The following is a 10,980-nucleotide window of genomic DNA, read 5'->3' on the forward strand; positions in this document are numbered from 1 at the left end:
CCTTTTAAGAGCTGTGTCCATTGTAGCTTCTACTTTTTCTCTTAAATCTCCCATCCCCATTTCTTTCACCACTAGAGGCACCACCCTACTCTGTTTGGTACATGTCCTTGGGTGTGTGTGTATACATGTATATATATATGTGTGTGTGTGTGTGTATGCATTCTTGAATATACATATAGCATTGTCTTTCACCGGGGTGCACATTAAGTTGTATACATAGCATTTCACTATTTGTTTCTTTTTTTCTCAAAGATCATAAGTTCTTCCTGTGGTGCTTTCTATCCACCTGGCTCCTGGCTTCTGAGCACTATGCTGTATTTCACAGTACACATCTATATTTCCCCTAAGAGGGTACCTGGACCACCTCTACCTCTCTGCCACACAAATATTGTGGTGTTGGGAGTCCTTGAACATGTGGGAGTTTCTCAGAGGGAAATATCAAGTCACTGTACTTTCTGTAGCAGGTCAAAGCATGACAGGAGAGCTGGATAGCTGGAGATGGTGTAATATTTATTTTAAATGGAACCAATAGGAACCGGAGGGCACCCCCATTAAAGGGACTGCTCTACAAAGGGAACCATTAAAATGAATGTAAATCACAGTAGCTTCAGGGACAGTTTAATAACTATCTGACTTTTTATTGGGTGAGCAGGAGACGTGCCAGCTTTCTCCTTACAGAGTCTTCTGGATCCTTCACAGAGAGAGATTCTATCTGAACCGCTCTCGAGATTACTGAGGGCAGAGGGCTGCTCTGGGAGTAATGACCATAAATCCAATTAGTAACTCACTTTCTCTTTTGCCACAGGCTCCATTTCCCCCAAACACAGAGAAGATAACTTCATACTCTGGAAGCTGGTAGATCCCAAGGGTTCTGTGATAGCATGCCACCAGGACACAAAGGTTTCCTGCATGAGGAAAGGACTGGAATGATATACATTAAACTGGTAACAGTGGAAACCTCCACATAAGAGAGGGGAAAGGTGCTGGGGTGGCTGGGGTGGGGCTTTGTCACATTTTATTCTGTATACTGTGTGTGAATTCAGGCAAAAATGTTTTCCTATCTTACTTGTGAAATAAGGAAGAAAAAAACCTGCACAGAATCTCTGGAGAGTTTGAGCAAGATTAGAGATAATTTCAGTCATGAAATTAAAAGACGCTTGCTCCTTGGAAGAAAAGCTATGCCCAACCTAGACAGCATTTTAAAAAACAGAGACATTACTTTACCAACAAAGGTCTGTTTAGTCAAAGCTATGGTTTTTCCAGTAGTCAGGTATGGATGTGAGAGTTGGACCATAAAGAAAGCTGAGTGCAAAGAATTGATGCTTTTGAAATGCGGTATTGGAGAAGACTCTTGAGAATCCCTTGGATTATGAAGATCAAGCCAATCAATCCTAAAGGAAATTGTCCTGAATATTCATTAGAATGACTGATGCTGAAGCTGAAGCTGTAATACTTTGGCCACCTGATGTGAAGAGCTGACTGACTGGAAAAGACCCTGATGTTGGAAAAGATTGAAGGCAGGAGGAGAAGGGGGCGACAGAGAACGAGATGGTTGGATGGCATCACCAACTCAATAGGCGTGAGTTTGAGCAAACTCTGGGAAATGATGGACAGGAAAGCCTCGCATGCTGCAGGTCATGGGGTCACAAACAGATGGACATGACCTAGCAACTGAACAATCAGAGAAACCTCACTTTTTAAAGATGAGGCAAAATAAGGCAGCTGGGGCACCCAGGTCACATGAGCCTGCTCTGGTGTGGGGTGGGCACTGGGCCTCTGGACGCATTGACTCAGGTCAGCGTGGTCGTCAGCAGAGCCACTGGGGGAGGCGGGCTGTCTGAACCACAGGAGAAGGGTCTTGGACTCAAGCCAATACTTGTTTGGAAACTTACTTAAGAAAACAAATCCTTAAGATTTCCCTGCCAGTCCTGTGGTTTAGACTCCTCCTTCCAATGCAGAGTTTAGGTTCAATCTCTGGTTGATGAGCTAAGATCACGCATACCTCATGGCCCAAAAATACCAAACGTGAAAAACAGAAGCAATATTGTAACACATTCAATAAAGACTTTAAAAATTGTCCACATCAAAAAGTTCTTTTAAAAAAAAAAGAATACAAAGTCTTTAATGACTAAATCTTTATAAACTCAAGAAAAGAATGAGGGGGCTTTCCAGGTAGCACAATGGTAAAGAATCTGCCTGCCGCTGCCGGGGATGCGGGAGACTCTGGTTCAATCCCTGGGTCGGGAAGATCCCCTGGAGAAGGAAATGGCAACTCACTCCAGCATTCTTGCAGAATGGAAAATTCCATGGATAGAGGAGCCTGGCAGGCTACACAGTCCATGGGGTCACAAAGAGTCAGACACGACTAAGCAATTGAGCACAAAGAAGCCCAAAAAACTGAGATCCCCAGGATAAAAATAAAATCTGTATCAGCTTAAGCTTGATTTTTAAAAATTGTGTAATGGCTCTACTTTTGTTTCCTCTGAGATTAAAAGGATACACCTTGAGAACAGCTTATCTGGAGGATGAACACCCTCACACAGGATCCTTTCCGACTCTTATTAAATCAATATTTGTTACAAAGATGTTTCTTGAGGGTTGGTAGTTTTGTTAAAATTATGAGTGAAATGAAGATACGAATGACTCAATCATACTTGTGTATGAGCTTCTAGAAGAAAAAGCAGAAAGGATCTGGGTTTGAATCCCAGATCTGTCATTTACTAGTAACCTTGAGCAAGTGAGCTAACCCTCTGAGGCTTTAGTTTTATTATTAAAAAAATATAAACAATATGGAGTTCACATGATTACTGTACAGATTTGATAAGATACTACTGTAAGAAGATACTTCAATACAATACCTGGCACATAGTAAACATTCAGTAAAAGAGTCTATTAGTATTTTGAGTGTGTACTCGGTTGTGTCAGTTGTGTCCAAATCTTTGTGACCCCATGAACTGTAGCCCACCAGGGTCCTCTGTCCATGGGATTCTCCAGGCAAGAATACTGGAGTGGGTAACCATTTGCTTCTCCAGGGGATCTTCCTGACCCAGGGATCAAACCTGGGTTTCCTGCATTGCAGGCAGATTCTTTACTGTCTAAGCCACCAGGGAAGCCCCATTAGTATTTTAATAGGTACATATTTTAAATTATTATTTTCCCTTGGATGACTCCAGGGATCAGCAAGATATTTGTTAGGTAATTTGCTATCTTGAATTCCTCAAAAGCAGAGCCTGAGATAAGGACTTGTGGACAGCGTTTATTCAGGTGATCCCAGGAAGTGCAATGAGGAAGGGAGTCCAGGGAGAGAAGAAAGCCAATCAGTGGTCATCTCTGGGCAACTGGACTCCAGCCTGGGGACTTTGTGGAATCTACTTTAGAGAATAGGGAGTGGGCACCAGCAGTGTCTCTCACAGCTCCACAAGCACAATCTCCTCCAATTAGAATCTGAGTGTATGCCGTCATTGTGCTTAGAAAGCATTTCTGTGTTAAGTCAGACAACTGTCTTCATTAGCTGACTTTCTCCTTGGTTGGATGGATCCACTTGGCTACTGCCATCTGCTTCACCAGCTCTTTCTCCATGAACTGTTAGAAGGCGTGGCATATGTTACAGCATGGTAAAATCACCCAAGTTTACTTCTCCATTTAAAGGGAAGGTAGCTTATCTCTTAGGCTACAGTTCATAAAATTTAAGTGAGGGAGCTTCTGGAAACTATGGTACTCTTTGCAGAGAACACCACGCTCCTTGCAGAGGATCACATAACATGGATATATTTCATTCCAAATGTAAATCAAAAATGATTTCAAGGAATATGACAGTATGATGAAATTATTAACATGAACATGCAAACACACCTATCAGTTCAATGTAATTGACTTTTCATGGGTTTCCACTAATATTTGTTTGCTAATAATCATTAACTGGTTATCTACTGGAATTTGCTAGCAGATAAGCAATGGTAGGCACCACAGGTATAAGAAAAATATGTGAAGGGAAATATTAAACATGGATCAACATTTACCCATTTTTACATTAATTTGAGACAAACAATCCCTAATTCTTTTTCACGGACAAAACACCTTTGTTTAATTTATAAAACACTGGCATGTGAGAACTCATTTAAAGCATCAATTAAATAATCTCATGGCCAGTTTGGGGCAGTGTTCCACTAATCAAAGGAAGGAAAATCCCATGGTTCTCAGAGCAAGGAGAATCCCATGATTCTCCGTGACTCAGAAGTCTCCAAGAGTGGCAGGTCGTGGAGACTCTACTTCACCACAACCGTGACAGCAAAATGTGAACTTCTGATCAGAGGAGTGGGCAGACACCAGCTCTTTACTTGGGTCACTTGAAATTGTCTATATATAATATATTGCTTTTACTGGGAAAGTCTTAATATTTTTCTCTAAATGGGGCAGTAAGCAACTGAATATAACTACTACTACTGTCTCCTGTGCCTACACCGTTTCTTACTTCAGACATCCACTTCCTAAAACTGGAGTGCCTTCTCCTATCTTCACTTAAGGACTAGCTCACATCTCATGTCCCCACATGTACACGGTCATCTCAGCCACTGCAACCCAGTCCTCTCTTATGATCTTTCCATACTGTTCAGTTGACACTTCACGTCGTCCTCTGTTGTTTGTGAGTTCTCTCTCCCTCCCTCTCTCCCTGAGTTCTCTCTCCATTCCTCCCTCCACCCTGCTCTGTCTCTCTGTCTCTCTCTTTCTCATTCTCTTGTGTGCATGTGCACACACATCCCCTTCCAATCTCTCCAAACTAAACTAACACAGTTTGCATCTTATCACTGTTTGAGTCCAGCAAATGCCCCCCACACAGTGAGCTTTTGCAAGTATATGTGAATCATGCCATAGGGCATTGCCCCCCAAATTACTTACAACCTCACTTTACCAAATGTCAATGTTTCTCAGAATTGAATAATGTAGAGATCGCTTGCTGCTGCTGCTGCTAAGTCACTTCAGTCGTGTCCGACTCTGGGTGACCCCATAGACGGCAGCCCACCAGGCTCCCCCGTCCCTGCTTAAAGGCAAAGAAATGTGTGCACCTCTAGTGTTGGCTTAATATTTTAAAGTATTAGTTAAATATTGTTTAAGTATAAAATAAAGCATAAGCTCATTCTGCTTATACCTCTAACACAACCATGAAATTGAAAGTTTACAATTAGATGCAAATAAGCCTAATAAATTCAAATTAATTTCATGTGATGTATCCATGCTTTTGCTGGATCGTTGTTCAGAGGGTGAATATGGTCCTGGCTCCTCTAGTGCAGGCTTCCTCTGACTCAGCTGTGCCATTTCCCCATTCACCTTCTCTATTTGAACCACTCTATCATTTGAACTTCATTTGGCACAGATACATCATTTCCATATCCATTCTAACCTCTCTTTTTTCTCATTTACCTACAGCAATGAATGTGCTTCTTGGCATCCATGGGGACTTCAACACGGATATTGTGAAATCTTATGGCAGTACTTTGTTACACGACGGTCATCCAGATGAAGATTGTAGTATTACTAGCTGATATTTACAGATTGTTTAATTTGTGACAAAGTATATCTAGATTATCTCACTTAATTCTCACATAAACCCTCTGAGAAAGTGGTTATTATTTTTGCTATCTTCAGTTCAGTTCAGTTCAGTTGTTCAGTTGTGTCTGACTCTTTGCAGCTCCATGGACTGCAGCACGCCAGGCCTCCTTTGCTATCTTATTGAGGCTCAAAGAAATCCAATGATATTCTCAAATTCATTCTACTCATAAAGAATTTAAACCCATAATGTCTGACTGCAGAACCTGAACATAACACTTGTATTTATTTATTTATTTATTGGCTGCCCTGCAGAACTTGTGGGATCTTAGTTACCCAACCAGGGATTGAACCTGAGGCCACCATAGTGAAAGTGTAGAGGTCTGACCACTGGGCCATCACGGAATTAGCACGAGCACAATACTTATAATAATTTGCTTAGTTTATCATTGAAATGAACATAAAATTAAAATAAGTTGTACAGAATCAACTCACTCCAATGTTTTTATATTCCCATATGCTCACAGCTCATCAAGTGCTCAGAAATCATGCCTGTAGATTTTCTGAACCACTAAGGACAGGAGCAGTGATAGCTAGGTAAAATATGACAGAATTATTCAGCTTTGTGTCCCCAGTGAACGAAGTGCTTAACTGTTAGAAATGTGCAATGCTAATTGTTGTTCTCAGTAAATGTAACATATTCAAAAGAGTTGAGCAATACATGTTTCATACTGTCTTCTATTATACTGTCCAGACAATGTTGTCATTCAGAAGTTTATTGACTCTCCCAACATTCAGCTTCAGTGCAAGCCGTCAAGGAGAGCAGAGCGTTGAGCTCACCCATGAAGTGGAGAACAACCGCAACAGCAGTCTCACCTGCAGAAGAAAAGTTCTTCCAAAAGTGGAGTTCGAACTTTTCCTTCAGCTTACTGATTCAAGCTTGCAAAATTCAGTGTGTCCTCCCTCAATCTGGGGAATATGCTGGCTTCCAAACTAAGGCAAAGGAGCTCTTAAAATATGACTTACTACCGGCGTCTTTCCTTGTTCAGTCAACCGGCTCTGTTGAGAAAACATTTGGACAAGAAGAGAGCATACCTTTAGTTCCACCCCTGATCCCTACCCACCCTACAGTACACATTCGCTGAAATCTCTTCTTATTCTTAAAGAAATATATATCTACTAATATGATTGGCTTCTGTTTCCCAAGTAAATAGGCAACTTAGGAATGGAAAAAAAGCTTGTACATTTTAGACCTGTAAGGAATAGTGATCATTTTCTTAGAAGAGTGCAAAAGACCTTGATTTCTCTGATTTGTACGTTATCTGCTGTGCTCCCAGCACATTGCCCTGGGCAAGGCTGAACCCAGTGAAGTAGTAGACAAGGTCTTTATCCTTAAGAATAGTACAAGCTTTATGGCACATATTGGAGCCACACACATCAACAAAATTAGCTGCACACAGAATTTGGCTAGTATTCCTTCCATCTTAAAAACAACTCGGTAAGGTAAAATTTAAGTGTTATTACCTCACGTAGACGCAGCTATTGGGTACAGGAGGTGAAAGCTAAGGTCACGAAACTAATTAGTGGCTGAGCCAAATCTAGAAGTCAGATTTCCTTGTCTACAGTTTCTCCCACTAGACCAAATGGCTTCCTCAGACCAACACAGAAAAAGCATTCTAGAAGGTATTTAGATTTATTTCTAAAGTTGATCTGGCTCCATCATGAATATTAAAAAAAAAAAATCCACCTGATTTGTAATTGGAGCCTGGAGTAACAGCCACTGCCTAAGTTGATGATTTCGTTACCAGCTGCTGAAACACTTCCATGGGAAGACATGAAATTCCTGCAGGAAATGACTCTAGGCAGCTCTGAATAAGTAAGGAAATTAAATGACTAACTTCAATGTTTCCTGGTTTTTGTCTATCTTAATTAACAACTTATTTTGGTAAAGGAAAAACTGACCAACTTTGTAACAGTCAACATGTAAAACTTAATATTTGTTTATAGTAAAAACATGACTCTCATGTCTGCTTTTATTTAAAGAAAAGAAAAATAAAAATTTGAATCATTTTCAGTAACCATATTTATTAAGTTGTCCCTCTTTTGCAAAAAAACCAATTACAGCATATGTGTGTGGGAAATATCAATTTCCTCCTCATAGTTCCCAAAGGTGCACTTGAGAAAAATGTGTTGATTATTAACAGTCTAATAGTTTTTGGTAATGTTATTATTGAACATCTACAATAATTAGGGTTGGGGGTTGATGCGGAATTGCAGTCAGAATACATTATTGACTTCTGGGTCAGATTAAATATAGCATGGACCTAATTGAAAATTGTTACTACTTTTGATATATATTTTATGGGAGTCTTATTTTGCCTTCATTCATTTATTTTTTAAAATTCATTTATTTAACAGTATTTATGGCTCAGATGGTAAAGCATCTGTCTACAATGCAGGAGACCTGGGTTCGATCCCTGGGTCGGGAAGATTCCCTGGAGAAGGAAATGGCAACCCACTCCAGTACTCTTGCCTAGAAAATCCCATGGATGGAGGAGCCTGGTGTCCATGGGGTCGCAAAGAATCGGACACGACTGAGCGACCTCATTTTCACTTTCACTGAATGTCTGCTATGTGCCAGGCATTCTGCTGGTGCTGAAAGAACACGATAAGTTAAAAATGTGGTAAAGAATCCGCCTGCCAATGCAGATGATGTAAGAGATGTGGGTTTGATCCCTGGGTTGGGAAGATCCCTTGAAGGAGGAATTGACAATCCATTCCAGTATTCTTGCCTGAAAAATCCTGTAAACAGAGGAGCCTGGCCGGCTACAGTCCATGGGGTTGTAAAGAGTTGGACACAACTGAGAGTGTGGAGTTTACATGCTAGCTGAGGGTGACAAATGATTAACAAAAAGGAACGGCAATATGTCAGGTAGTGGTAATTACTATGAGGCAAAACAGAGTGAGCTGAGAACGATGGAGCTGTGGAGTAGATGAGGAGTCAGAGTCAGTCCCTTTGCAGAAATTTAATGACTAAAGACTTCATAATTCATGGTGGACAAGTATCTTTGTGGCATTCTGTCCAGTCCTGGACTCTACAAATGTTTAGGATAAACTTTTGAGTTCAAGGATAATGAGAGGCAATTTTAAGAATGATGATTTTTGTATTTGTGTGATTTTTTTTCTACTTTTCTTTACTAAATAACATCTCTTAGGAATTAAGTGAAGGAGCCAAAGTTAAGATTCTCATCACAGAGTGAGTTAGCTTTACTTAGTTTTTAATTTTTTGGCTTCACTGGGTCTTTTGTTGCAGCAAGAACAAAAGAGAACTGTTGTTCTCTAGTTGCTCTTTAGTTGCAGTGTGCAGGCTTAGTTGCCCTGTGTCATGTGGGATCTTAGTTCCCTGACCATCCCCTGCATTGGAAGGCATATCCTTAACCACTAGACTGCCAGGAAAGTCTCAGGGCAAGTTAACTTTACTGCCACGCAAACTTGTATGCAAACTTCAATTGCTAGTGTAGAGGTACCAACTCTGTTTTTACTGAAATTAAATAAAGGCAATTGTATTTGATGTGAACAGCATGGCTATTGACAACAGTGGGAGGTACCTTCTGTTCAACAATAGAATATACCAAGGACAGAACTTCACGTATATTTGTCCTTAGTCTCACGACACCCTTACATGAAGTACGATTGTTCCCATCTTAGAGGTAAGGAAATTGGGACTCAGATATGTTGAATATGCTCCCTCAGTTTCCAGAACTAACAACACCACTCATAGCTGGAGTATGATGTCACCTCCGCCTTCTGAGAGGAATGCAGGAGATTGTCTAACTCCTGGCAGTTCAGTCCGTAAAGAATCCGCCTGCAAAGCAGGAGACGCCTGTGGCCCAGGAGACCAGCGTTTGATTGCTGGGTCTGGAAGAACCCCTGGAGAAGGAAACAGCAAGCCCGTCCAGGATTCTTGCCTGAAAAATCCCATGGACAGAGGAGCCTGGTGGGCGACAATCCATGGGGTGACAAGAGTTGGACACGACTTAGCGACTGAACAACATCAACAATATACCCAACAGAAAGAGTTGCACGTGTTCACCAAAAGACATATACAAAAATATTCCTAGCAACACTATTTATAACCTCAAACTGAAAATAACTCAAATATCCATTATGTAGAGTGTATAAGCAAACTACTATATTCATGTAATGGAACCTTATACAGCAGTGAGAGTGAATGTATGCCATAACATGCAGATACGTGGATAGAAGATACTGATACATCGATTTAAAATATATAAGCAAACAGACACTAAAACAAATCTATGGTGTTAGCAGTCAGGCTGGTGGCTGCCCTCAAAGGACTGTAGTGACAGAAAGAGATAGGAAGGGGCTTCTGTGCTGCAAATCTTGTTCTAATTCTGATCTTGGTACTAGTTGCACCAACTAGTTGTACCAGAGTGCTCCCTCTGAGAATGTTCACTAAGATATACACAGGTTTTATGTAGTTAGTTTTCCCTTACACTCCTGCAATTTACACAAAAATCAGGATTTTATTTGTTTTTAACTTTGTGTCTCGCTGTCCTATAGGGAAACGTAGCTAACTTTACCTCCATGTATTGTTTCCTCTGGGAAGGTGGTTGCATTTCAAAATTAACAAACAAATTTTTGTTGTAGCATCATTATGACCATCGTTTAATTCAATTCAGTTCAGTTCAACAAAATAAACATTGATTGCGAAGCCCAAGCCCGGGGTCAGCATCATGTGAAGCAGTAAGATGCTGCTGCTGCTGCTGCTAAGTCGCTTCAGTCGTGTCCGACTCTGTGCGACCCCATAGACGGCAGCCCAACAGGCTCCCCCGTCCCTGGGATTCTCCAGGCAAGAACACTGGAGTGGGTTGCCATTTCCTTCTCCAATGCATGAAAGTGAAAAGTCAAAGTGAAGTCACTCAGTCATGCCCGACTCTTAGCGACCACATGGACTGCAGCCTACCAACTCCTCCATCCATGGGATTTTCCATGCAAGAATACTGGAGTGGGGTGCCATTGGCTTGAAGGGACTGTAAACAATCTTATGAGGATACCTACTCATATTGAAAACTGGTAAATAAAAAAAGAATAAAGCATGTATCCTAACTTATTAATATTTATAGGGTATTTCAGGGTAAGCAAATAACTGATGAGGGAAAGTTTATATTACAGCTAATAAATGTGGGAGAAATGACAGAGTTAGCAAATCACTATTTGTTACCCTGGTAAAACCATTATTCCGGACAACAAGCCTCAGTGGCCACTAAATTATTAGGTAAAATGTTGATGGGAATTTATAACTGATGGATCAGACTGACACCACTGGAATCCACTGGTCAATCTTAGTAGCCCCCAGGGTGAGGCAAGCACCCTGATAGGATGAAAGCACAGAACTCCACTCAGTAGGCATTC

Source organism: Oryx dammah, unplaced genomic scaffold (genome assembly GCF_014754425.2).
Source record: "Oryx dammah isolate SB20612 unplaced genomic scaffold, SCBI_Odam_1.1 HiC_scaffold_22, whole genome shotgun sequence".
Taxonomy (NCBI): Eukaryota; Metazoa; Chordata; class Mammalia; order Artiodactyla; family Bovidae; genus Oryx; species Oryx dammah.